The sequence below is a fragment of the Amblyomma maculatum genome, chromosome 6 (genome assembly GCF_055883805.1).
Source record: "Amblyomma maculatum isolate TAMU_Amacu chromosome 6, ASM5588380v1, whole genome shotgun sequence".
NCBI lineage: Eukaryota > Metazoa > Arthropoda > Arachnida > Ixodida > Ixodidae > Amblyomma > Amblyomma maculatum.
Window position 1 is genome coordinate 35,745,531 of NC_139349.1, and position 14,119 is coordinate 35,759,649.

General features: G+C 48.7%; 1 protein-coding gene across 1 annotated transcript in view; it reads right to left on the reverse strand.

Annotated features, from left to right (window-relative positions):
* The window catches only part of Vang (Strabismus domain-containing protein Vang), a 116,066-nt gene that overhangs the window by 25,292 nt on the left and 76,655 nt on the right, over positions 1-14,119 (reverse strand). Inside the window, exon 2 of the mRNA XM_084606455.1 lies at positions 8,905-8,976. The gene's annotated coding sequence lies outside the window, so the exon portion shown is untranslated. The remainder of the gene's footprint in view (positions 1-8,904; positions 8,977-14,119) is intronic.

The window sequence follows — 14,119 nt, forward strand, 5'->3', positions numbered from 1 at the left end:
GCAAGGTAAACTGGATGTCGTCAAGCGAGAAATGAACCGATTGAACATTGATATCTTGGGTATCAGCGAGCTCAAGTGAACCGGAATGGGAGAATTTAACTCCGGCGACCATTATGTCTTTTATTGTGGGCACGAATCCAAGAGAAGGAATGGGGTCGCTCTCATAGTAAACAGAAGAATGGGTAAAGCAGTGCTAGGGTACAACCCCAAAAACGACCGAATGATTTCACTTCGGATCCAAGGTAACCCTCTCAACATAACAGTTATCCAAGTCTATGCACCGACCACTACTGCTGAAGAAGCTGACGTTGAGAGATTTTATGCGGACCTACAATGCCTTTTAGACCGCACCCCATCATCAGACGTCGTTTTTCTCGTAGGAGACTGGAATGCCAAGGTCGGGAGTGAAGAAATATCCGGAATTGTAGGCAAGTTCGGTCTTGGCGAGTCAAATGAAGCTGGACAGAGGCTAGTAGAGTTTTGTCAAGAAAACAACCTGACCATAGCGAATACTCGTTTTCAACAGCACAAGAGGCGCCTGTACACATGGACTTCACCGGACGGTCTGTACAGGAATCAGATCGATTATATTCTATGCCGGCAGAGATGGAGAAGCGCTATACAAGCAGTAAAAACAAGGCCTGGGGCCGATTGCGGCACCGATCATCAGCTTCTTGTTGCCAAAATTAAGCTTCGATTGAGGAAAACTCAGAAAACTAGAAGGCCTTTCAGGTATGATCTGGATCAAATTCCATTAGAATATGCTGTGGAAGTGAGCAATCGATTTCAAGAATTAGATCTAGAAGACAGAGAGCCCGAAGAGATGTGGACTGATGTTCGTGATATAATACAAGAAGTTGCTACTAAGGTAGTTCCAAAGCAAAAGAAATGCAAGAAAGCAAACTGGTTATCTGAAGAGGCTTTGCAAATAGCTGAGGAAAGGAGGATGGCAAAAGTTATGGGGGAAAGAGAAAGATACAAGGTTCTCAATGCGGATTTTCAGAAAATAGCAAGGAGAGATAAGAATGCCTTCCTGAACATACAGTGCCAAGCAGTTGAGGACAACAGCCAATTAAGGAACACAAGAGCTCTGTACAAGACAATCAAATATATCAAAGGAAGCTTCTGTGCTAAGATGGGCGTGATAAAGGACAAACGAGGCAAGGACCTCACTGACGCCTCAGAGATAAAGAAGAGGTGGCAGGAATACACAGAAGAACTGTACAAGAAGGACCCGAATGTGCAAACCCAACATAAGACGGTTCTGATTACTGATCTCGAGCCGGGCATCCTGAAGAGTGAAGTTGAATGGGCCTTAGCCAGTCTTGCTAAGAAGAAAGCCAGCGGAAGTGATGGCATTCCAGCTGAGTTGCTTCAAAACCTCAACCATGACGCTGTTAGCATTCTGCATACATTATGTCAGAAGATTTGGACAACTCTGCAGTGGCCACAGGATTGGAAGAGGTCAGTTTACATCCCCATTCCAAAGAAAGGCAGTGCCAAAGATTGTTCCAACTACCGCACGATCGCACTTATTTCGCATGCTAGCAAGGTGATGTTGAAAATCCTCCAAGGTAGGCTGCAGCAGTATGTGGATCGGGAGCTTCCGGACGTGCAAGCTGGGTTTCGCAAGGGCAGAGGAACTAGAGACCAAATTGCCAACCTCCGCTGGATCATGGAAAAAGCAAGAGAGTTCCAGAAACCCATCTACTTCTGCTTTATTGATTATGCGAAAGCGTTTGATTGCGTAGATCACAGCAGATTGTGGCAAGCTCTCCAAGAGATGGGAGTTCCAATTCACCTCATCTGTCTCCTCAGGAACCTGTATGAAGGACAAGAGGCCACAGTCAGAACTGGGCATGGTCTTACCGATTGGTTTCCGATTGAGAAAGGAGTGAGGCAAGGCTGCATACTGTCGCCCTGCCTATTTAACCTATATGCAGAGTGCATCATGAGGAAGGCCGGTCTGGACGAGTCTTCATATGGAGTGAAGATTGCTGGAAAACGTATCAACAACCTTAGATATGCGGATGATACCACTTTAATGGCAGAAAGTGAAGTGGAACTCAAGAGACTTCTGATGCGCGTACAAGAAGAGAGTGAGAAGTTTGGGCTTAAACTGAACATTAAAAAGACAAAGATCATGGCGTCTTGCCCTATCAAGTCCTGGAGCATCAATGGACAAGAAGTGGAAGCTGTGACAGATTTTCTCTTCTTGGGCTCCAAAATTACCTCGGAAGGAGACTGCAGCCATGAAATTAGGAGACGCCTGCTTCTGGGAAAGAGAGCAATGGTTAGCCTTGACCGCCTAGTAAAGAGCAGAGACATTAGTCTGCCAACCAAGATCCGTATAACTCGTGCTATGGTCTTTCCAGTTGTGATGTATGGATGCGAGAGTTGGACTGTGAAAAAGGCTGACCGCCGAAGAATTGACGCGTTTGAATTGTGGTGCTGGCGAAGACTCTTGAGAGTTCCTTGGACTGCCAGAAGATCAAATCAGTCGATATTGTCGACCATAAACCCTGACTGCTCATTGGAGGGTCAAATTCTAAAGTTAAAACTCAGCTACTTTGGTCATCTGATGAGAAGAGAGGAGTCGCTGGAGAAAGATTTGATGTTGGGAAAGGTTGACGGTCGCCGGAGAAGGGGTAGGCAGCGAGCGCGATGGTTAGATGGCATCCTCGAGGCACTGCAGATGAAGTTATGTGATGTTAGGAAGATAGTGAGAGACCGGAAAGCGTGGCGTGAAATGGTCCATAGGGTCACGAAGAGTCGGACACGACTGAACGACTGAACTGAACTGAAGGTTAGGTTATGCCCCACCCATGGCGGATAATCAGGATTATACCTTGTACAACGTAAACCAATGCCGAGAGATTATTTTTCCTATACTTGCTTGACAGTTTGCCCTTCTCACTTTTTGATAAGCTTCATAAAGCGGCGCACCGCTATAATGAAGCGCCGTTATCGTAACGGTAGCCGTGAAACTCTTTATCCAAGGCCGTCTCTGATGATGAATCATATGAAACGCTTTTGCGTTTATTTCCGGCAAATAATAATATAATAAATGACCGCTCACTTTTCTTGCTTTCCAATTTACTTGAATGACCGCACCATTGAGTTCATAGTGCACGATATCTGATGACTGTGTCGTGTACTGCAAGAGGTAAATAAGCCCTAATGTGTTAGTTATTATCTACGCAATCCACGAATGGATACAGACGGATACAACTTAACTCGGCAGTAACCGCCAAACACAACTCCTCCCTGACAGAAAGTAGCCAGCTGCTCCGGTTACCTAACTTAAAAAAAAAAAAAAAAGCTAAGCATAAGAATACATTGGTCTAGAGTTTCGATGCCTGTGGACTCTTTGGTGAGGTGAAATTTCACAAACTAATTTCGTATTCTGTTCAGCTGACACACGTCGTGCACCACTGTCAGTAGTTAACAACTGCTGATTTTATTTTTTTGAAACTGCGGATTTTATTTACTTATTTCTTTTTTTTTTTTCAAGTTGTTTAGTCGCCTTTCATGAGAACTGAGTGCTTCAAATCTCAGTATCCATCTATATGCCTACGCTCTTCAGCAGTGTAGGAACTGGCCGTACATATCAGTCGTATTATATACGACAACGATTCGAACATGCCCTGTCGCTGACACGTCTGAAACTGTATAGACCACCCCGCATCGCGACCAGTTAGAGCGCTGTTCGCGTGTACTTATGAAGCGCCAGAGCTACAGCACACAAAAATTCACTTGAACTGGCATTGAAAGTGCACGGCTCTTCAGCAAATCTCTACAGCAAGGCGCTGGAGCAGAGGGCGTTCGTTTTCTGCCTCGCGGTTTATGCACTGACCGCCGAGCACGTGTACGGTGAAAAAGCCCCTCTTCACATAATGAAATTGCCGCGAGCTCTCTATACCGAAGTCAAAATGGCCCGCGCGCAAGCAATTTTCCGGAGTCATTAGAAAGACAATGACAGGTTGTACGCCACGAAACGACGGGCGTTTTCGGCCCACACGTCTTGATGCGCACCACTTTGCGAGGACCCATAATGGGAAGCGGTTCACATATGAAACGGTAATATGACGTCACCCCGCCAGCGTTGATTTCAGTTCTCTGGTGATGTTCCTCCGTGATCTGTGAACATACGATTACACGGCGGGGTAACCATTTGTAGCCACCGTCCTCCGTACCTTGCGTGCCTACCCCCTCATTGACCTCGAGTGCTCTTGCTTTGAGTTTGTGAACCCGTTGTGAGCAACAGGACGCGTTTGTAAGCACCAGGATGATTGATTAAAAGTGTTCTAGGGGGCACTTTGGATCCCTCAACTGCGATGAAGCGAAATCCTCTATCGCGCGGTGGTCCGAAGCACCTATTTCTCTCTATTTTCACTCCTACCTTCGCGATGACGCGATAGCGTAAGCTACCAGCCAACACATAAAGCCCCGCTTTAACCGAGCCGTATGAACGTGCCTGCGTGGATAACGTGAATGCCAGGTTTTGGCAAGCTGATTCTAATACCACCTGAAAGGAGAGGCCCGAGGTGCTAGCTCCTGCGAAACGTTATGTCAAGAAGCCCTGCGTCCATATATGGCTCGGCCATGTCACCTGCCAGCTACCGCCTCACAAAACTTCTTCATCGTCATCATCATCACCCTTCTTCTTCTTCTTCTTCTTCTTCTTCTTCTTCTTCTTCTTCTTCTTCTTCTTCTTCTTCTTCTTCTTCTTCTTCTTCCTCCTCCTCCTCCTCCTCCTCCTCCTCCTCCTCCTCCTCCTGCCTTTGGTTGTAACGGACAGACGGTCACCGTGAATATGAGCGCTTAAAGACTTTAGCCTTAAAATGCATGATTGTTTTAACGTTCAGCATCATTTTGAATTTATCTCCTGATAAGTGAAATAGAACCTCTATACCTTTTAAATCGTGCGAAGTACGGTTGTCGATACGCCTCCTCTGCAAAACGGTTTCACTGCTGCTTCTACAACCGAGTGCACAGCACAGTTGCCGACGCCCACTGGTCCCTTATTTTGGAAAGGTGTATAGCAAAGCAGCTATGCGGATGAGAGAGAGGGAGGGAGGGGGCAAGAGGTTTTAAAATAGCTTGACAGGCCCCCAGCCCTTCAACGCAAGACGCAATCGGTTAAAATAAGTGCCACTGCCACTTTAAAACGAGCAGCTGATGCACAACTGGCTATTAAGGAATGTTATATTCACAGAACAAACCACAACCCGGCAATTATTTCTCAGCAGCTCACAGTTTGTCTCCATAGTATACAGAAACAAGGCACGCTTCTGTTTCGTCGTTTATATAACTGGAAGCAGCCACTTCAAAAATGGGACCGGTAGAAAATGCAGCTCTTTCGAAGAGTCTGCGTGCGGTACGAACGAGCAAGTGTCGCAGCGCAGCCAGCACACGCTCAGTGATGATAAGCGACAAGCGCTCTTAGTTTCAAGAGAGCAGCAGTTTGCAACAGACAGCGAACCATTACAAGTCGTAAGCAAACACAAGTGCGTCCTTTGTCCAATGTATACAGTCCACAGTTTTAGTTTCTGGACATGCTGTGCGGCGCGTAATGCATCTCCAGGGTTCGAAATCTCCGTATATGGCGAAAGCAAGTCTCGTTCTCATCCCATATTGGTTCAAAGCAAAACCACTGGGCTGCATATTTTTGGCAAAGGCTGTACTTTTAGTAGGACAGGTGTGCTGATCGCAGATTAGGATTACGAGCGCGCAATATCCAGGCAAATAAGAACGGGGTATTGTGCTTTTCGCAACTCTCAGCAGAGCACATGTTAAACGTACATATCTATAGCTTCCGCTCTACAAGTTCGTTACCTTTCATTTCTACCGCAATAGGAGCTACTCAGGTGACGTCACGGACCCCATTTTGGTGCGGAACACAGCTTCAGCACTGCATGTGCGATAAGATATGCCCGCAGGCTTTCGCCGTGCTACATGCAGCACGAAATGGCCACCACTGTGAAGTATAGGTGCATACTCCCTATAGTCATAGCTTTATGCTGCAAACCTACAGAGAGACACAAGTCGTTGGCCGGAGAACACCTATATGAACATGAAGAACTGCTTTGCAGGCCAGTATGGTTCGATGAATTGGGAACCGAAGATCGTCATCCGAGGCTAAAGCTAAAGGAACAAAGAAGGTGCAAAATGACAAAGGCCGCATAATAAGCAGTTTGAGAAGACAATTGAAGATTAGAAAAAAAAAAAAAAAGAAAACACACGAGGATGCTGATGCTATGTTATATGGCGTGTAAGCATGCACCAAAAGCATATGGATTAATATATTTGTTTTTGCGTGAAAGAGCGATTTTTTTTTTCTAAAATGGGTGGCAGTTTGCTTAGCGGTAAAAAACACGCGCAGTGCGTCTAATAATAATAAAAAAAAACTTAATTTTTGAACATCCTGAGGTACACTACGCCGCGTGTCGCTCGCAATGCAGGGGCTAACGACTAGTTTCGGCCGACCGAATACAGGCGGAGTTGACGCGCACGAATATGTCAATGCACAGGCAGCGCGTTTGCATACTGCTGGAACGCAGTCGTGGTTACCGGTTGTCGGACGAGCTAACTCGCGAGATCAACATCAGAGCACCACGGCCCCTGAGCCAACAAGGCGGGGGAAAAAAGCTTCACCTTTGAGCGCACATGCGATGCATGGGATCGCGTTAACGCCTCCCGTTCGTAGGCTCCCTTTGAGGATCGCCCTTCCCGTATACATGCACTTTGCTACTGGCATAATATTTCAATTGATGCCTTTATTATACATTCGCTGCCACATAGTATAAAAGTCCACCCGACATAAGTATAGAGCCCCACTTTGGCAAAACCTGCGTGGCCTAGGCCGCCTAGATAGGGGCAGCATGTACAACTCAAATATCCAAGGTCCCTGGACGGTTGCATCCCAAAGTCGCCCTCCTATTTTCAAACGGAAAGCCCGAGTTGGGAACGCGTGCCAAATCAACCATGTCACGTGATCTCGTGACGTCACACAATCCTACGTCCAGTGAGTGTCCGGCCGAGCCAACAGCCATACTCCTATATACTATCATGCTTCTGCAGTTCTTCTGCAGTGCTTCTGCAGTTCGAGCAGCACTTGACTCCCAAGCAGCAGTACAAAGGCAATGCTGAGTGGCGGCCGGTCAGCGGTGGTCCCGCTCAATCACTGAAGATCATCACCGTTAAGTGTATGCGGCCTTCTTACAGAGTGGTCAGTGGCCACTGCGATTATAATCTTGACGACCGGCTGCCGCAACTTTGGCCCGTGCGATTGCCAACTATCTGATGAAGCTGGCTCTTTAAAAGTGCCTCGAGAAACGTTTCTCCCGCGGCCAGCGTGGACCTCTTTCAGTGGAGCTGTTCCGCAGGGACCGGAAAGAAATCGATGCAACGAGCTGCTTTGCATATGGAAACGAGCAAAACAGAACAGAATGGGAAGTAACTACATGACAAGTATTCAACCCAAAGAAGAAACGTGGGTGAGCGCCGACGTTGTTATCACTCTTCAAGGCATTGCCAGACGAAAGCTATAGCATTTGTCTTAAAGGTGAGCGCACAAGGAATGCGGAAGAAACAGCAGTGTCCGTGTCCCGATAAGGGGCGCGCGGGTGCCCGCGCGCACTATCTGTGCTCTTTGTCTGAGGCAGTTCGAGCCACCGACGCCTTCCACCGCGCATCTTGCGAACGAACACGTCGCGGAATGCGTTGCCGTGAGAGCTCTCACACGTTCCAGATACATCTCCGCTCCATTGGGCAGTGTCGAACGTCAGTGGCCGAGCTGGAGCCAGGTAGCGAATGCTCTTGAGAACGAGTGGAAAGCCACCGCAGCATCTTGGAAATTTACCGGGCGCAAACGAAGGAACTATAATATTATATGTGGTGCCTGCGACTGGTCTTGGAAGTATAGGTTTCAAGATGCTCGACATAGAAGACACGCCCACCGGGTTAAAATATATAACTGCCGCCAAACAATGTTTCCCATTAGTGAAACTTTACCATGGCTCCATGGCGAGATTATATGAATAAGCTTGCGCAAGGCTGACAAACAAAGCGGGATAGTTTTTTGACACATTTATCCTATATAATTATGCGAAATACATGTTTTCAGTTTACTTGTGAACATATTTTTCTTTACGAAAAACAAAAAAAAACTGACGACAACAAAGAAATTGTAGAGGTTCGATTATCATTGAACGAAGTCTCACGAGCTTAGCCCATGGCCGCAGCCGCAGTCGCCTCGATCTTGGCTCGCTTCCGTGCTTGGCAAGCTTCTCCGTAACGGGCTAGTATGGCTTCTTGTTGCCCGATGGTCTCGGCACTCTGTTTGGCACGGTTATACGATATCTGCCTTGGGACTTAATTCGCCCGACACTACGCTCGCGGGCCTCGTCCGCACTCGACCGGATGGTGTACTTGTAAAGCATATATTTATCTAGGTTAAATGGAGGAGCGGCGTAGATGAAAATTCATGAAGAAGACGGTGTTCCCTGCACAGCGCAAGAGTGTGTTCGAGGTGTAACTTGATGAAGACGACAATGCTTGCTGCATAGTGTGTGAGTTCAAGGTCAAATGCTCGGAGCCAGATGACCTTGATGTTCGGCATGGGCGCATTAGTGCTTACGCTCTAAAAAACAGCTTAATCAGGGTTACCACACAGCACAAGCACCTGCTACTGTTTTGTCCAATGCAGGGCAAAGTTTTCTCGTTTCTTTTTTCTTTAGTCCTGCGCTAACTATCTTGCCGAGCATTTACACAAGTACCTGCTTCGGTAAATCTGTTGCACACGCACTATACGCGTCTTTCTTGCCTGTGAAGGTATACTGATTTGAGCTATAGCGTTTCCTCTGTAAAATCTGTTCTCTGTTCATCCGTGACCGTCATTACCTCACGTCAGACCAGACGAAGACGACTCGTCCTCCGTCAGCTCCTCGCACGTTGTCCGCTCCATGCTGGATCCTGGAAAGAGGAACGGGTAGACAAGTCAGCACAGTTCCAAATTCAACAAATCTTATTGCACGACAACGCCGGACACTAAGCAAACTCAGAACATCTGCAGCGTTGCTACAGCGTGCACAACACCAAATTCAAACTAGGTGCCGGGGCACCGACTCCGCAAACAAACGAAGGTAATTCAAGCACCTTTCGGTGCTCGCTGCCCTTAACCTTCAACAGCCCCACGAAAAGTCCGGCGTAATGTGCGTACGCTCACGAGAGCTCTTAGTCGAGCGCGCATTAGCCACTGTGTACAATCAATCGTCTTTCAATAAACTTAAAAGCGCACGCTTGCGCGCAGGCAATCAGGCGAAGCGCAACCTAACCCCCACGCAGTCCCTATATATGCCGCTTCGGCCAGCATCAAGCACGCTTCAGTGCGGCCGCGCCGGGATTAGTAATAAACTCTTACAAGAGTGCACTTCGTGCACTAACACGAACACACACGAGGCACTCGCGTACGCGGTCGCGACAAGAAACACGATCGAGCTTCCGTATTTAAACGCTGTCGCCGCATAGCAGCAGTGCTCCCATGGGCACGCCGTTGTTTTGTTTACCCGGGGGAAATAGTCGCCAGCCGAACTGATTGCGAACGCGATTAACAGAGCGAAGAGGCCAGTGAAGCATGCAACGAGCCCCGCGCAAGACGCAGAACTCTCTATTAATACACGCCGGCCCGTGCAGAGAGACCGCACGCACTAGCTGGCCGCGCGCACACAGGCGTTCAAGAACGCCCAGCCCAAAAGGAGTGGTAGAGGAGCGCGAACGGAAAACGAATAAAAAAGGGAAGATTCAAAGTTAATCAGCCTGACAGGCATAATAATACGAACGCGGCGATTTTATCTCTCTGTTCGCAGAAAAAAAAAAAGGGGGGGGACTCTATGAGGCGCGGCCGGTCATTAAGAGCTACCGCTACGAAACGTTCTTTGGACGGCTGTCATCAAAAACTACCACACTGCAAAAGAGAGAAGAGTATGTTTCTCGGTCCTGGGACTAGCGTTTCGACCCATATACCTCCGCACATCGAGAACGGTCATATGCTGTTTCATCTGTTGTTAACGTAACATAAGCAAGTCGCATTTGAATATAGGCAGGAGTCTCAAACATTCGCTTGGACCTTGACCACTGGCCGGCTAAAAGGTAGGCGAGTCGATAACGTGTCGCTCGTCTGCCGTAATGCAGCAGTGGTCATACATCGTAAATGCAGGTGGTGGTGGTGGTAATGGTGGTGGTGATGATGATGATGATGATGATAGTGGTGAGAGAGAGAGAGAGAGAGAGAGAGAGAGAGAGAGAGAGAGAGAGAGAGAGAGAGAGAGAGAGAGAGAGAGAGAGAGAGAGAGAGAGAGAGACGACATTTAACTTCACATCTTTGTAAACCGCGGTGCGAACGGCTAATTCTGTGGGAAGACAGCGGCGATACTTGAGAACTTTAATTTAGTCTTCAAAACCCTGGCCAGCCGGCAGCGCCGCCGGCACAAAGGCCACTCCCAGGCTCTTTTGTGCAAAGGAAGATGCGATCTTTGTAAAGACTCGGCTACGCTTCAAACGATATAACCAGATGCCGGCAAAGTGCGCTCGGAAAACCTGGCACCACCGGCAACGTCTCTCTCTCTCTCAAGCTGCATCGTCCTCTTCATCTAGTCCTTCGGACAGGACACACCTGTAGACGAGGAACCAGCCGACCACGTGGCGTTCCCGAAGCGACTTCACGCACGACTGCCTAGGGCACTTTGAGAGACTTGGGCTCTCCCATGCCCACAGACGATGCCGTTCGTATGCACACAGCGCCGCAGGGCGCGCGCGCCGATTCGGAAGACACGAAATCCCATCCTTCTAGCGGCGCGGGGACACTGCCACTTAGCCAAGATGGATGGTTCTTGGCGACGTTCTCGCCGTCCCGAGCACAACACCCTCACCTCCTTCTTCATCAGCCTCTATCTTCGCTATAGCGCTTCATATGAACAAAACACGGAAGAACTGCCAGCGGCGAATGCTCGCGCACTTTGGGAGACACAACGCGGATGGCACCGCTCACAGGCTACGGAGTACATACGTCCAGTTAGCTTTGTACCGCCGAGAATGACGTGCAAAGGCGGCCTCACTCGAGCATTATTCAGTAGGAAACTATAGGCGAGCAATTACTAGTCAGCGCCCACCCTAGCGGAGCCGCATGACTAAAAAGGAAAGCTTTAGAACGTTCCCAGAAACGTCGTGGCTAAGGAAGAACTCGGTGATGAATTTGGACTCGCGTATAACTACCCGCTGTCGCCTAGCTGGTTTGCCTAGTTTGATCGGTTACCGCTGTGGAGTGTGGAAAAAAAAAGCGGCATAAGGGGCGCCTTCATTACCATTACGTTTCATAGTGTCCTAATATGCTTAAATAGAGGATGAGATCATGTGGCGAAGTTCAGGAACTGATATCACCGGCGCAGCGAATTTTCCAGGCAAGCGGTGACCCCGGGTTCGATTCCCCGACGTTAGTTTTCGTCTTTACTTGAACGTTTCTGCAAAAGTGGTATAGATTTTCTCTGAAGCCGCATGGCTGCGCTCGAGTAGACATTAATGAGCAATTGCTCCCTTATTGCAACTCTACTCCACTCCGCCGTGGTTAGGGCACTTGACTCCCTGAGTTCGAGAAAGGCGGTCCGATCCCGGCGGCGACAGCGCTTCGATGGAGGGGAAAAGCAAGGCGCCCGTGTGCTGTGCGATGTCGGTGCAGGTTGAAGAACCATAGGCGGTCGAAATTAACCCGGAGCCGTCCATTACAGCGTTCCTCATGGCCACTGCGACTTTGTAACGTCAAACCTCCCAAACATACCGAAATTTACTTCGCCTTGCGGGCTTCTCGATGACCATATTGCACTGTTGAAATTGGCTAAACAAGCAGCAGTCATTCACCAGCATATATAAAAACAAAGTGTGGTAATTAACACCATGCATGCAGATATTTTGTAAGTGGCTGCGTACCTTTGACTAAGGGGACCTAAGAACGAGCTTTATTTAGTGGCACGGTTAACCAAGAAGTACCTAGTGCAAAACGAATATATGTAAATGAGCAGCAAAAAAGAGGGAAGATTTCCGAAAAGGTCACACGCATACAGACAGACAGAAAAAGTAGAGATTCAGACAGAGCGAACGTCGGACATGGAACTTTAGTTTCGTTATGAGCTCGCGTATTTCGAATCTCGACTTGGGACGGCTGCCCAAAGTTCGAAACACGATAACCCTGGAGTGTGCCTTAGCCGAGTTCGGGATGGCTTAAAGGAGAGAGCGCGAGCTCTCTAACGAGAGCATTCATTTGAAAGCTTTCCTTTCACGGGCCTTCCGATGCAGGCATCGTACATAGCGCCAAACATAATGCGCTCGGAGTCTGGTTCTCATTCGCTGACGACTGTACGCGCCGTTATTTCGCGAGCCTTGAAAGCGTTGGAACCAAATCGTCGCTTGCATTAAATTGAGAGCAAATGGTTCTGCTACTGTCTTTCAACCACTGAAGACTCGTTCTCGCTTGCTCACCACTATACAGCGGAGCTAGGAGTCTGCGTCGACCTCAGCAAAATGCCTCTCTGGAACAACACCCTTAGCTAAGCGTCCTCCAAGTCCTTCCGGGTTCCCCCTCCGTCTCCCTTTACCCTCTCGCTATCACCCCACGAAGCGCGTAATAAGCGACGTAGCCGGCGTGCAGAGAAGCGCGGAGTTGTTTGCCCTAGCGTCATCGTAGTCCCCGGCTTGTTTAACGATGTAATGTCTTAAGCCACGAGGTCTCTTCCCAACAATTTCCCCCCTGTGGGCATGCGTGATGGCACGATCCGCGCCTGCGCGGAAGCTGCGGCGTACGGCCGGGATCCACGCTACGTATCCAATGAGAAGAGCCTCGCTCGGCTTACCGGGGACAACCTGCAGGCCTCAATCCCGGCTCCTACAGATCGTTATTAAGCCGTGAGCTAGTGGGCCGATTGCCGCAACCCACAAATGACCGAAGCCCGCTACAGAGAGAGCTCAAAGAGAGTGCGCGGTCGTCGTCTCAGTCGGACAAGAGTTGCATGCGCGCGCTCGAATGGCCGGAGAACGAGATGTCATTACGGGCTGAGGCGAAAACGAGCGAAAGGGAGGCGCAGGAAAAATAGGAGACTATACCGGCACGTTGCAGCGTTATCGTGGGCGTGGCAAAGCGACTAGACAATGGCAGATGCGCAACAATGCGGGGCATTAACGAGCAGTTAGCGAACGAGTGCTTCTGTCTTGCCTTTAGTAGCGTGTGCTTTCGATACTTGCTTCTGAGCTCGTTAAGCGAGTCCGCGCCCTGGCTAACTATACGAACTGATCTACAAATGACTGTGTTCTGCTCTTAGACAGCAACAACGGTACACGACGACGGTTTTGCTTATGCGGTCACTGATTGTCTGGCTCTACTTAGCGAGACAAACAAACGGAGCAAGCAAGAAAGAGCAATAAACTGTAGCACGGGTCACAGCACTCTCGAGAAGCGTTTATTCTTCTCGACGAGGCAATTAGTTCTTCTGGATGTTCATTAGCTTAGTTTTGCGATTGCTCCACTGGTGAATTCTCGGCGGGTCTTTTGTTGACCCCCCTTCGTTGTGCCGCTGGCAATCAGCGAAATAGCGCACGCTGCGCCCCCCCAACTGTGTTAATTTGCTGCGCACGGTACCGGCAGTTTGCTTTCGTTTCAGTAATCCCAGCAATTAACAGCCATCAGGCGTACGCAGTATCAAGCATATATATAAAGGCATGGTTAATTACTGCCGGTAGAGGGCTGCTGCGGAAAATTCCCGGACAGTTCCATTGTAAAATAGAGCGAAGCATTTAAAAATAATGTTAAAAAGGAAAACGATTGAGCGGCAAGAGCGGCAGGAAAGAGTCCTAGCTAGGTAAACAAATGCGGAGAACAAAGAACGGCAAAGTGAAAGCGCGCGAGGTGTGGAAACAGCACGAAATCTGATGGGGCAGGGACCGGGGTAATTGGAAATCGATGACGAAGACCACAGAAGCTTGAAGCGGGCGTAATATGGATGATGATGATGATGATGATGATGATCTCGGGAGTAAGTCTCAATGGTGATCCAATGAGGCAACTTTGCTAGGC